Source organism: Camponotus floridanus, unplaced genomic scaffold (genome assembly GCF_003227725.1).
Source record: "Camponotus floridanus strain SB8 unplaced genomic scaffold, Cflo_v7.5 scaffold274, whole genome shotgun sequence".
In the NCBI taxonomy this organism is placed as follows: domain Eukaryota; kingdom Metazoa; phylum Arthropoda; class Insecta; order Hymenoptera; family Formicidae; genus Camponotus; species Camponotus floridanus.
The window spans coordinates 72169-86124 of record NW_020229408.1 but is presented as its reverse complement, the minus strand read 5'-3'; positions in this window follow the sequence as shown (position 1 = coordinate 86124).

The following is a 13956-nucleotide window of genomic DNA, read 5'->3' as shown; positions in this document are numbered from 1 at the left end:
GAAGCTATAGGTTTTGCTTAGACTTTCGAAAATTAAACAGCGTATCTAAGAAAGACGCTTATCCGCTGCCGTATATGAACGCGATACTCGACAAATTACGGGCCGCAAAATATATCTCGACAATTGACCTTAGTCAAGCGTATTTCCAAATTCCATTGAAGGAATCGAGCAAAGAATTAACAGCATTCACCGTACCGGGAAAAGATCTATTTCACTTCAAGCGAATGCCGTATGGTCTTACGGGAGCGCCGGCCACGTTCCAACGGCTATTAGACCGATTGATAGGCCCAGAAATGGAGCCACACGCTTTTGCGTACCTCGACGACATTGTGGTCGTTACTAGAACGTTCGAGGATCACCTGGAGTGGTTAGGACGAGTATTTGACCGGATAAACCAAGCGGGTCTGACGATTAACCCCGACAAAAGTAAATTCTGCCGATCGCAAGTTCAATACTTGGGCTTTTTGATGCAACGGGAGGGGCTCAGAGTGGACCCCGACAAAACACAATCGATTATAGATTACCCGCCGCCTAGAAATATCAGACAACTGCGACGTTTTATCGGCATGGCATCGTGGTACAGACGATTCATTCCGCAGTGCGCGACGCGTTTAGAACCGCTCAACTCGGTTGCTGAGAGAGAACGTCACTTGGGAGTGGGGGGGTGAACAGGTCACTGCTTTCGAAGCAATATAGAGAAGTATCTCCTCTCCCCTACGCTGTCGTGTCCGGACTTTAGCAGATCCTTCATCCTACAAACGGATGCAAGTCCCGTAGGACTAGGCGCGGTGTTAGCTCAGGAAACGGATGGGAATAGAACATGTTATCGCATTCGCATAGTAGAGCGTTATCGGAGGCGAGAAAACGCTACTCCACCACCGAGCAGGAATGTTTAGCTGTCGTGTGTCTATCAAAAAGTTTAGACCTTATCTCGAAAGACAGTTTTTAAAGTAATCACCGATCATAGTAGTCTGCGTTGGTTACATAACCTGAAAAAACCCATAGGCCGATTGGCCAGATGGGCTTTAGAAGTTGCTGGAGTACGATTATTCAATCGAGCATCGAAAGGAGGCTCTTCATCACATCCCTGATGCGCTTCGCGAATGTATTGAAATCGACGGAGGAGGAACGTTTTGCGCTGTCGCGATCATCCAGGATGATTGGTACCTAGCTCGAGTGCGAGAGGTTAGGGAGACCCGCAGAGATATCCGCGCTGGAAAATCGTGGGAGGATAGGTTATCGGCAAGTCAAATGCTGTCGTGTCACAGGTGGTTGACGGCCTAGATGAGTGGAAATTAGTGATACCGAGGGAGTCACGCCCCGCAGTTATTAGAGAGGCCATAACCCAGCGCAAGCTGGTCACCTAGGCGTAAAGAAGCGTATAGGAGCGTTTGNTTACATCGTCTTGGCGTTATCTCTGCTACTGCAATTAAATAATATAAAGTATCAAATGTTCATTTCCGTTTTTGATAATTCTAAGATCTCGTATTTCTTTCTGTTTTTCGTACTCGTAATAGCGCGCCTCGTTCGGTTCTCCGAAATCGTAAGCGCTCGCGCGCTTCTTTCCGTTCTCCGTAATTGCAAGAGCTCGCGCACTTCTTACGGTTCTCAGTAATTGTAATGTTCGGTGCGCTTATCGCTATTCTCCGTAATAATAGAGTTTCGCGCATTCGAGTCGGTTGACCGTAATTATAAAGCCTGGCGCATTTGACTCTGTTTACCATTATTATACAGTCTTAGCTTTCTTTTCGATTAGTTATCTCAAGCGAACCTTTGCTGTGAATCACGTCTCATTATTCCTGTTATTTTTAATTGTATTTTATATTTCATTTGCTTGTCTTTAATCGAAGTATTGTGAACCTCGTTTCAATCTGATTTGTCCTTCGATTGGACTTTTATATTTTTCTCTTATTTATTATTTTTCTATTAATAAATCTGTTATATTGTCTGGTTAAATTCGCGTGATTTATTTGAATATTAGTCCCCTGTGGTCGTCGATACCCGTTTCTGTGTCTCTCGCAATTCGAATTATTGAAATCTCCGCATAATTAAGTGACTCGCTCTAAGAACTCCTCCCCTCTACCGTTAGGCGAGCTAGTCAGCCCGTGGCGAAGCAGGCCATCATCTTTCGCGCTGTTTAAAAATTTCGTGGAAAACTGATGCGTGAAAGACCCGCATCGGGCGCCCAACCTATCGAATGGCCTCCGCTCCGCCGCGGCCCGCGCGAGCACCCTTCATCCCTGTTCCTCCAAGCGCGGAAATCTTATATCCATCCTGTGTTTGACGGCGTTGTATCCGATTAAAAATTAGAAGAAAGAAGGCGAAAAGCGTTGCAAAATTTGGCGCCCAACGTGGGGCCCTTAAGAGCGAGTTGCAACGAAAAATACGTAATTCGCGAGGGATAAGAAATTCGGGAGTCGAAGAGAGTATTATTTCGACAGTTTGTGTTATTCTCGGATTTGCTGTCGAACTCACTGTCAATTTACTTAGAGCTGTCGATATATCTATTTTTTTTCCCTTAACGCTATCTCGTGCTGTTTGTTCGCTATTGTTACAGAGTGTATTATTGTTCGTATACCTCTGTGTTATTATTTCTTGAATTATCTCGACGTTAAGTTTTTCTACCCGGGAAAAACTTGACATCTATATTACGATACTTCTTACAAATAGAGTGAACCATCGTTCGAAGGTGATAAACGAAACGAACGATAGATTTCGGAGAAATCTGGCGTTTTTGTTATCAAGGAGATCCTGACAAATAAACAGGAAATTATTATCGAGATCGTCTCGATAAATAAATACAATCATTGTTGGCTTGAGCAAATATATTGGATTATTGTTATCGAATTTAGGATCTTATTTGCGGCATTAAGATAAATTGAGTTTATTTTGCAACGTGATTAACGAGTCTAGTGTTCGTCCTTCCGTTAGTCAGATCCAATTTCGGGGACTCCCCCCCCCAAATTTTTTTTCTTTCTGTTTTCTGTCTTTTCTTTTCCTTTTCTTTTTTTGTGTGAATCCTCTTCGCATGCCGAGTGATAACCCGGAGGACGTGTGGATTTTCGAGTTAACTTACGAACAATTGATTCGCGAATTACGGAGTAGAGGACTCCCGACGGAGGGTTGGTATTTTTCATTAGTAGACTGGCTACTGCGTCACGTGCGGCGGGTTCGCGCGGGTCAGGGAGACGCCCACCTGCTAAGGACGATGTCGAGTGACGAACATTTAGAGTTACCGCTGAGAGCGGACGCGCGTCCTGACAGCCCCACACCCGCGGGGCACGGGACAATGGGGGAGGCCATACCATCGCAGGTGCGATACGAGACCTCGCGATCCGCGGGACGGAGTTCAGCCGCTGCCGCGTATGACGTCATGAGAAAATGGAATCTAAAATTTTCGGGAACTCGCGGGGAGGATGCCGAGGCCTTCTTAACGCGGATTGAGGAGGGCCGCGAGCTAGTAACAATGTCCGATGAGGACATTCTACGCTGTCTGCCGTTCGTATTAACCGGCATTGCGCTGTCGTGGTTTCGGGGCAAGAAGGATTCGTTCACTTCGTGGAATCAATTGAAGAATGCGTGGAGAACCCGATTCGGAGATCCCGATTTACAGTTCGCGCTTCGCGACGAAATCATACGGCGCACCCAAGGCGAACATGAGCCGGTGGCCGATTATTTGACATGTTTGGAGGCCCTCTTCAATAAATTATTGCCTCCATGGAGTGGGAAGGAGAAAGTGAGTAACGCGTTCCGAAACATGCTACCCCGTCTACAGATAGTTGTTCGCCGGGAGGAAGCTGCCGATCTCGATACACTCGAGATGCTGGCGACGCGCGCGGAGGACGGTTATCAATCCACCCAACGCTACCGAGCCCCCCCGTTGCCAGAAAAGTCTTTGTTCCGGCGTTTCCCGGATCTCGCGTACAAACCCCCGCGAAACGCCGGTCGGCATAAAACGACCGAACCGCTGGCCGCCCTGAGCACCGAGGCCAACGCCTCGACACAAAAGGGGGTGTCGAGAAAGGGGAAGGCCCCGACGGGAGCGGCAGGGCCGTCGGCTAACCCGCGCTTGGCAGCCGCTAAGTGTTGGAACTGTGATGGCACGGGCCATCTTTCGCGAAATTGTGAGGCCGCTCCGCGCCTCCACTGTTATAGGTGCGGAAGGGCGGAGGTCACGCTGCGCAACTGTCCCGATTGTCAGGGAAAAGCTTAAGGGAGTCGGGAAGAAAGGGGGAGCCAACTCCGTCAACCGCGAACACCCCCGCTAAGAAGAAAGATAACGAAGAAGCGACGCGTGAATTTTCGTATAGTACTTTCGGCTGTCGCGACGCGTCCTCTTTGTTATATCTTCGGGTTAAATTATGGGATTTTGACGTGACCGCGTTGATTGATTCGGGATCGAGTAGGACTTTCCTGGGACCGGAAGTAATGGAGTTACTTCGAGATAAGAGGCTGTTCCAACCGGTGCGGGGGTGCCGCGTGACCACCGCAACGGGTCAGACGATGCGGGTATGGGGGGAAATTGAGGTACCGGTGGGTATTCGGGGAAGGACGCGGACGCTAACCGCGTACGCCTTGCCCACGCTGTTGCTAACCTGTATCTTGGGCCTCGATTTTCTCGCGAAATTCGGAATGGTGATAAATTTTTCGCGCAATGAATGGACGTTTCAGGACGAATTCTAAATAACCTGTCCGTTCGAAACGCAAAGGCCGACTTCAAACTTTTGTTTGCGCGAATCGTCGAGAAACTCTGATACGCCGGACCCGCCCGGAGAGCCGGACGCGTCGCAGAAAAAGGGCCAGTCAACGACCAACAAACAACTGACGAAATCAAAATGCGCAACCCGGTCGAAAGTCAATGACGTGCTGCGGGATTAGTGAGCTGTCGCAAAATGAGGAACAGAGGCTGTCGGAATTCATAAGATCGCGTGTAGTGGGGGATCCAGAGAAACCGGAAGCCACTCCGTTGACCACGCATAAAATAGACATAGCCGGTCACGCGCCCATTAAACAACGTTACTATCCGGTGCCGCGAATACAGCAAGCTATCCATACCGAGGTCGACAAGATGTTAGCGGCGGATATAATAGAACCCTCCACGAGCGAATGGTCGAGTCCAATCGTGATGATTAAAAAACCAAGCGGAAGCTATAGGTTTTGCTTAGACTTTCGAAAATTAAACAGCGTATCTAAGAAAGACGCTTATCCGCTGCCGTATATGAACGCGATACTCGACAAATTACGGGCCGCAAAATATATCTCGACAATTGACCTTAGTCAAGCGTATTTCCAAATTCCATTGAAGGAATCGAGCAAAGAATTAACAGCATTCACCGTACCGGGAAAAGATCTATTTCACTTCAAGCGAATGCCGTATGGTCTTACGGGAGCGCCGGCCACGTTCCAACGGCTATTAGACCGATTGATAGGCCCAGAAATGGAGCCACACGCTTTTGCGTACCTCGACGACATTGTGGTCGTTACTAGAACGTTCGAGGATCACCTGGAGTGGTTAGGACGAGTATTTGACCGGATAAACCAAGCGGGTCTGACGATTAACCCCGACAAAAGTAAATTCTGCCGATCGCAAGTTCAATACTTGGGCTTTTTGATGCAACGGGAGGGGCTCAGAGTGGACCCCGACAAAACACAATCGATTATAGATTACCCGCCGCCTAGAAATATCAGACAACTGCGACGTTTTATCGGCATGGCATCGTGGTACAGACGATTCATTCCGCAGTGCGCGACGCGTTTAGAACCGCTCACTCGGTTGCTGAGGAAGAACGTCACTTGGGAGTGGGGGGGTGAACAGGTCACTGCTTTCGAAGCAATATAGAGAAGTATCTCCTCTCCCCCTACGCTGTCGTGTCCGGACTTTAGCAGATCCTTCATCCTACAAACGGATGCAAGTACCGTAGGACTAGGCGCGGTGTTAGCTCAGGAAACGGATGGAATAGAACATGTTATCGCATTCGCAAGTAGAGCGTTATCGGAGGCCGAGAAACGCTACTCCACCACCGAGCAGGAATGTTTAGCTGTCGTGTGGTCTATCAAAAAGTTTAGACCTTATCTCGAAAGGTACAGTTTTAAAGTAATCACCGATCATAGTAGTCTGCGTTGGTTACATAACCTGAAAAACCCCATAGGCCGATTGGCCAGATGGGCTTTAGAGTTGCTGGAGTACGATTATTCAATCGAGCATCGAAAGGAGGCTCTTCATCACATCCCTGATGCGCTGTCGCGAATGTATGAATCGACGGAGGAGGAACGTTGCGCTGTCGCGATCATCCAGGATGATTGGTACCTAGCTCGAGTGCGAGAGGTTAGGGGAGACCCGCAGAGATATCCGCGCTGGAAAATCGTGGAGGATAGGTTATCGCAAGTCAAATGCTGTCGTGTCACAGGTGGTTGACGGCCTAGATGAGTGGAAATTAGTGATACCGAGGGAGTCACGCCCCGCAGTTATTAGAGAGGCCCATAACCCAGCGCAAGCTGGTCACCTAGGCGTAAAGAAGACGTATAGGAGGTTGTCGATCCGGTATTTTTGGCCGCGTATGTTCCGTGACGTCGCAGATTATGTCCGCCGATGCGACACGTGTCAGAGGACCAAGGTCGAGCAGGATGTTCCGGCAGGGTTAATGGGACAGCGAATCATCGAAACGCCATGGACCGTCGTGGCCGCGGGTATAATGGGTCCGTTCCCTCCGAGCAGGGACGGTTTCGCGTACATTTTAGTGATATAGGATCTATTTACGAAATGGATCGAATGTTGTCCGTTGCGGAAGGCAACGGAAAGAAAATTAGGGAGGTTTTGGAAGATTTAATTATCAATCGGTGGGGAGCGCCGAAGGTATTGTTGACGGATAACGGGACGGAGTTTGTAAATCGTGAGTTGGGCGCGTTCGCGGCGGAAAGCGGAATCACGCATACAACCGTACCCCCGTATCACCCGCAAGCTAACCCGGTAGAAAGGGTTAATCGGGTGTTAAAAACAATGATCACGGCCTCGAGGCCAACCATCGAGATTGGGATCGACATTTGGTGGAGTTTCGTTTCGCATATAACACGGCGTTTCATACGTCGTTACAGGCTACCCCCGCCTTCCTTTTCGGTAGGGAACCCCAGCCGGTGAACACCGAAAAGAATAGACAGGAAGCGGTGGCAGGAGTAGAGGAGGCCTCTCCGGAGAACTGGAGAGCGAGAATGGGGAAAATTCGGGGCCTACGGGACTTGGTGGTCGAGAATCTTGAGGCGGCCAACCGGAAACAGGCCCACTATTACAATTGCGAAAGCGTGATAGGCGTTTTAATGTCGGAGACCGCGTATTGAAGCGGCAACACGTCTTGTCGTCCGCCGCACAAGGCATAGCGGCGAAATTAGCATCGAAATATCACGGCCCGTTCACAATTTCAAAGGTACTGTCACCCGTAGTGTACGAATTGATTGACGACCATAATCGTTCGTTGGGTAAGGTTCACGTGAAAGATTTGAAACCGTATAACGTTCCTATTCCGTTACCTTAGGCTGTCGAACAAAAGATGCTGTCGGAGGAGTTCTTGGAAGAGAACCAGGACCTGTTCGAGGCCATCAACGACGCTCGTCCAGGATTCTGGTCCGCCCTGGGGAGTGAGCTGGAGCGAGTGCGCGACGAGCAAGTCACCACGCGGGGAGCCGTGGTGCGCGAGATTCTGCCGTCTCGTGACGCAAGCACGCAGACCGAGCTCGAGGGCGTGGAGGCGGCCACGCAAACCGCCCGGGTCGAAAGCCGCGATCGCCCGACGCAGACGGGAACCCTGCGGGAGGAGATCGAGCGCAAGCTCGAAATAATAAACCGGGAACTGCAGGGAAACCTACCGCCAACGGTCCCGGGGGACGTTAAAACCGTCCCGTTGGAGCGCGACCCGACATGGACGAAGAAGCCCGGCTTCCGCGACACGATCAGGGGACCACCTCGCGGGTGCTGGAATTGCGGGAGCAGCCGGGAGCACCGGGTGCGAGACTGCCCCTTACCAATTGCCCGCGAATATTGTTACCGCTGCGGGCGCGGGGGCTGCACGGTGAAAACGTGCCCGAAGTGCGGAGGAGCCTGGCGGGCCCAGGGCCCCTACATTCCGGGGAAGGGACACTCCGGACCCTCCCCGCTTAAGCGCTCCCGAAAGAGCACGCGGCGTTCTCGCCCTTACTAAGGGCGGCTGTCGACCCCCGAATGGGGAGGTCCGATTTTTTTTTATTTTTTTTTGCTCTCTCGTATCGGCTGTCGCAAAAGGACCACACCCTCCGTGATAGCCATTATTTTTTTCATTTATATTTTTTTGTATGGCATTCGCGCGCGCGGAAACGACGTAAACATCGTCACCCGACGCCAAATAAAAAAAAAAAGGTTGAGACTCAAACTTTGAATGCGTTGTTTCATCTTCCTGCCCTCGTGTATCGTCTTAAATGTCCTCCGCGAGAGCGCGGGAAACGACGAAGCAACGGTAGACGTCACCCAAGAATCGCGGCGAGGCGAGGTGACGACAATGGGTAAGCGTAGCCTATTCCCCTATTTCATATTAAATTAGATTGTGTTTATTTGTATTGTGTTCGTGCTGACTCGCCCTTTGAAGATCCAGGCCACCCAAGTACCTCCGCGCCAGCGGGACCGACTCGCGGACCAGGTGGATGGCTGGGTGACCGGAACCGGTGGGCTCACTCTTGGCATGGGGGGATGTGACGTTGCCGTCACGACGGACGTCCACCCGCCAAAAAGACTGCGTGACGTGAGCCGAGCGGCCGCGCCGGTCGAGAAATCGAGAGCCCTGCCGGGATTTTCAGAGAGGCGAGCGCGTTCGTTTATAAACAAAAGCTTTATTCTTAATCCCATTTGTCTAAATTGTATGATTTCGGGAGAAATAAATCATCGGCGGCGATACCGAAGAACAACCTGGAAGCCTATAAGAAAAGCGGCCTTGCCGAATCATCACCGATTAAAACAGTGGCCGTGAAAAACAAGGGTCGGCGATACTCGAGCAGCCTCGGACAATTTCGGTCCATCGGCCCAGCATCCCAGGGCCGGCCAGCAATGACGGGCGCCGAAAGCACCCCGCGGAGGGGCTAAACCTTCTCGGAAAAATCCGCAAAAGTCGCTGCCCTCCGCTGGAGAGGGATGAAGGCCGCCAAATCGACCCCGACGAGAGATTTCCCGAGCACCTGGCGCTGAAAAACGCGCCGGAACAGCGGACCGTCGAAAGCGCGGGACCGCGGGCGCACGATGCGCCCTTGCGCCACGCTCGAAAATCCGAGCGCGCGGGAACGGGCCTATCACCCCTCTCGATGGGGTGCGGGGCGATTAGTTAAGGATAAATACGGCGATTCCGAGAGAATGAAGAGACTTGTTCTACGAGAGTTTCGGCAAAATTAAGAGAGAGTATCGCGAACGCTCGGCACGGAAAAAGACGAATTGGCGGAAGCAACGAGAAACGAGTTCAACGGTGAGGTCACCCGGCTATCTTGAGTTTTATTTCGAAAATTTGTACGTCGTCCACGGATACGGCTCGCGGGTCGACCCCTCTGGCCGGTCGCGATTAGTGTTTCGTTTGTGTAAATTTCGCGGTAGTGAAAAGAAGTCGAGTGCGACCGTAGTCAAGGGGTGACAACGATCCGTCGATCGGTCTCACCCGATATACTCGTTCACCTCTTCGTTATCCGTGTGACGCGCGTTAGTGCCGAATTTTTAACTCGAGGCTATCGCTGGTCGGAGTGGAGCGACTCCGACCGATTGTAAGTGCTGTCGATCACCACCCCAGGGGAAAAGTTCCGCGACAGCTTGAACGGCAAACTGATGAGTACCTTGGAAATTGTGACAGCGGACCGGAAGTTGCGCGACCAAAGCGGGCCTCGATTCTCGACCATCTCTCTCTACGTGCGTTTTCTTTTTTGCGATTCGCAGTCCGCTAACCGCGGACGTGCGAATAATCGGCTGTCGGAGGCGTAAGCTGTCGACACCCGCCGTGCCGTGTGTGCACCGGCGGGAACGCCTTATCGTTGCGATACGCGAATTCCGCGTTCCGATCGACTAGAGATTGCCGTTCTTGCAGTAGGTTACATCGTCTTGGTTTATCTCTGCTACTGCAATTAAATAATATAAAGTATCAAATGTTCATTTCCATTTTCGATAATTCTAAGATCTCGTATTTCTTTCTATTTTTCGTACTCGTAATAGCGCGCCTCGTTCGGTTCTCCGAAATCGTAAGCGCTCGCGCGCTTCTTTCCGTTCTCCGTAATTGCAAGAGCTCGCGCACTTCTTACGGTTCTCAGTAATTGTAATATTTGGTGCGGTTATCGCTATTCTCCGTAATAATAGAGTTTCGCGCATTTGAGTCGGTTGACCGTAATTATAAAGCCTGGCGCATTTGACTCTGTTTACCATTATTATACAATCTTAGCTTTCTTTTCGATTAATTATCTCAAGCGAACCTTTGCTGTGAATCACGTCTCATTATTCCTGTTATTTTTAATTGTATTTTATATTTCATTTGCTTGTCTTTAATCGAAGTATTGTGAACCTCGTTTCAATCTGATTTGTCCTTCGATTGGACTTTTATATTTTTCTCTTACTTATTATTTTTCTATTAATAAATCTGTAATACTGTCTGGTTAAATTCGCGTGATTTATTTGAATATTAGTCCCCTGTGGTCGTCGATACCTGTTTCTGTGTCTCTCGCAATTCGAATTATTGAAATCTCCGCATAATTAAGTAACTCGCTCTAAGAACCCCTCCCCTCTACCGTTAGGCGAGCTAGTCAGCCCGTGGCGAAGCAGCCCATCCTCTTTCGCGCTGTTTAAAAATTTCGAAAAACTGATGCGTGAAAGACCGCATCTGGCGCCCAACCTATCGAGATATCGAACGGCCTCCGCACCGCCGCGGCCCGCGCGAGCACCCTTCATCCCTGTTCCTCCGAGCGCGGAAATCTTATATCCATCCTGTGTTTGACGGCGTTGTATCCGATTAAAAATTAGAAGAAAGAAGGCGAAAAGAAAGGAGTAAAGAAAGTGTAAAGAAGGTGTAAAGAAAACACATAGTTGTTTCTAAGAAAAAATATGTAATTTGCAATTAACAATTCCATGCAACAACTATGTGTTCTCTTTACACCAATTGATTCCTCTCATTATTTTGTACATAAAAGTATCAAGGTAAGATAATCGAAAAATGAATGGTTTACTAGATATTTTATGGTTTATGTAAAATTAAGAAATTATTTCAAGCCTTATAACTCAAAAAGTACTTAATAAAAAGGTACTTAATTATAGTGTTTTGGAAAGCTCTCGAGATAATCTACAAGAATATGCAATAAAAAGTAGGCAGTTCCATTTAAAAAATTCAATTTGACTTTTATATGATCTTCGTCCTCCACTCAAAGTAAAATTTTTAGTCATCATTAGGTACATTTTTTTAAGCCCTACAACTTTGCTATTTACAATTTTTTGCTATAGTTGATCCTTTTCGAGATATTTGACCGTTTCCGGACTTTTGCCCAACCCTGTATATATATATATTATATATATATATATTGCGACGTTTCTTCAATTCAAATTAATCGACACACTCCTCGAGATGTTGCGGAGGATCGTGCGCGGGGGAGCGAAAACGCCGTCAAAAAAAAATAGCGAAATTAATGTACTCGCGCTCAGAGGAACCGGGATGGAGGGCGTTCTCGCGCGAGTCGCAGCGTAGCGGAGGCCGTTTCGATATCTCGATAAGTTAGGCGCAAGTTGCGGTCTTTCACGCATCAGTTTTTCCACGAAACTCCAAAGAACGCGAAAAATAATAGCCTGCTTCGCCACGGGCCGACTAGCTCGCCTAACGGTAGAGGGGAAGAAAGGGTTTTGGAAGAAAGTCAATTGATTATGCGAGACTTCATTAATTCAAAATGCGACAGACACAAAATGGGTATCGACAACCACAAGAAACTAACACTCAAATAAATTACGCGATTTTAACAAAGAAATATAACAAATTTATTAATAGAGAAATAATATAAAAGAAAAATGTAAAAATAAACTTGAATAACAGATCAGTTTGAAAACAACGGTTCACAATAAATTCAAGAAAATACAAAGCGAAATACACAATCAAATTAATCTTGGCACGAATAATAAGACCTTATTCAAAGCAAATGTTCGCTTGAAATCGACAACCGAAAACGAGACCGCTAACACATTCTTGTTGTTTATCCGAGCCCGTTTTTATGGCCGGAGTTTGCGGGACGGAACGATATTTCTCGAAAGACAAAGGATTTTCGTCACGAAAATATTCGCGGATAATATTCACTCAAAAGGTATCGTAATTTCGACAACCAAATCGACGATTTATCGCTACTGACTTTTCTTCACAATTTCCCAATTCGCAAATTTAAACGACAACTTAATAACTCAACAGCCTAATTAACCAGAGATCGGAAATAACTAATAGTTTTGCGAAGACGGATCTCGTATGCGACAGGCGAACGATATTTTCGATATTCGATAGCCGGCAGCGGCCGGAGATTTTTCTCTGTCGGCGTTTCGCCTCTTTCTTCCGCGCAAACAGCTCAGATTTTACTCTCGGTCGGACTTTGGCGATTATTTCGCACCGCGATAAATTCGACAGACACAAATTACCATTTATTACGCACTATTCGACGGCGTAATAAGCGCGACAAAGACGCAAATACTCTAACGCACACCATACGATAAAATACAATAAACACCCACACGCATACTTAACAATCGACGAGGACATCCACGAAATCAGACACAAAAATCGCCCTGAGATAATTTACGGGAATATTTCACGCGGCAACGACATGACACGACGACGGCGTATGCTTTTCGCGATCCTTCGCGCACGCGGTCGATATTCGGCGGTCGATAGCTATGCGTAATGAATACCCCGAGACCCGGAGAGAGAGACGAACGTTACCTTATCAATTAATGCCTACAATACGATGGTCCGCTCTTCCTCGGTCGCTTGCCTCCGATCGCCCGAAAATTCATCAAAATCTCGCTGGCTCGATCCTGAACCTGAGCGGTCGCGAAACACGAAAATAGCGACGACGGCAGAACGGCCGGCCGGCGGATCAAATCGCGTATGTGGCTCACAATAAAAAGATGGGCAACCTCACCGATACTTCTCCTAGCGCTGGAGATGGTCCTCGGCTTCGTCCTCGGCGGACATCTCGACAACGGCGATTCTCTCACAAACTTTCACAAGACAACAAATTGCGACTACTGTTATCGAGCGCCCGCACCGGAATCATCCCTGGATCTTTCCATCCCGGGTCGATAGCGGCGTCAATGACCGCGTAGAGGGGTGCGCAGCCCCGCGGCCAATCATATCGCCGCACGCGAGAGATCCTGGCGCTTCACGAAATGCGAGGTATTTCGGCGCCTGGCGCACAACGGCCTCGAATTAAAATTTCGCTGTCGCGGGCCCATTTTCAATGGAGGCTCAGCTGTCGTTCTCGCCTCTGCGGGGGAGGTAGCGCCTATCCGTCCCTTGATGTGCCTTCTCGAAAAGGGGCGATGTTGCCTCTTTGGCGTCTGGTCACTCGACCTTTCAGGCGCTATTTCGTCCCTTGCTGGCTGTCGAGAAGCGCCGTGTCGTCAGCCATGACGTAAGATCCCTCGATGCGTTCCTAGCCCTCCTGATCTTCTCCTGCGGGTTGCCTGAAATTCGCTCGATACAAAAGAAATGACAAATAAAATTAATAAACGCGAAAAACATAATAATATCGTTCGTCTCTCCGTGGAGCTCGATAATGTTCTCTCGATGCAGATTCTGGCGCGGCCGCTCGGCCCGTTAAACTTATCGGGGCGGATGGACGCGCGACAGGACTGCAACGTCACAATATACAAGGTGTCCCATTTTAATCCATCCAGTCGAATATCTCGAAAACTAAGCTCGGGAGAGAAAAATGTTTCAGACAAAAGTT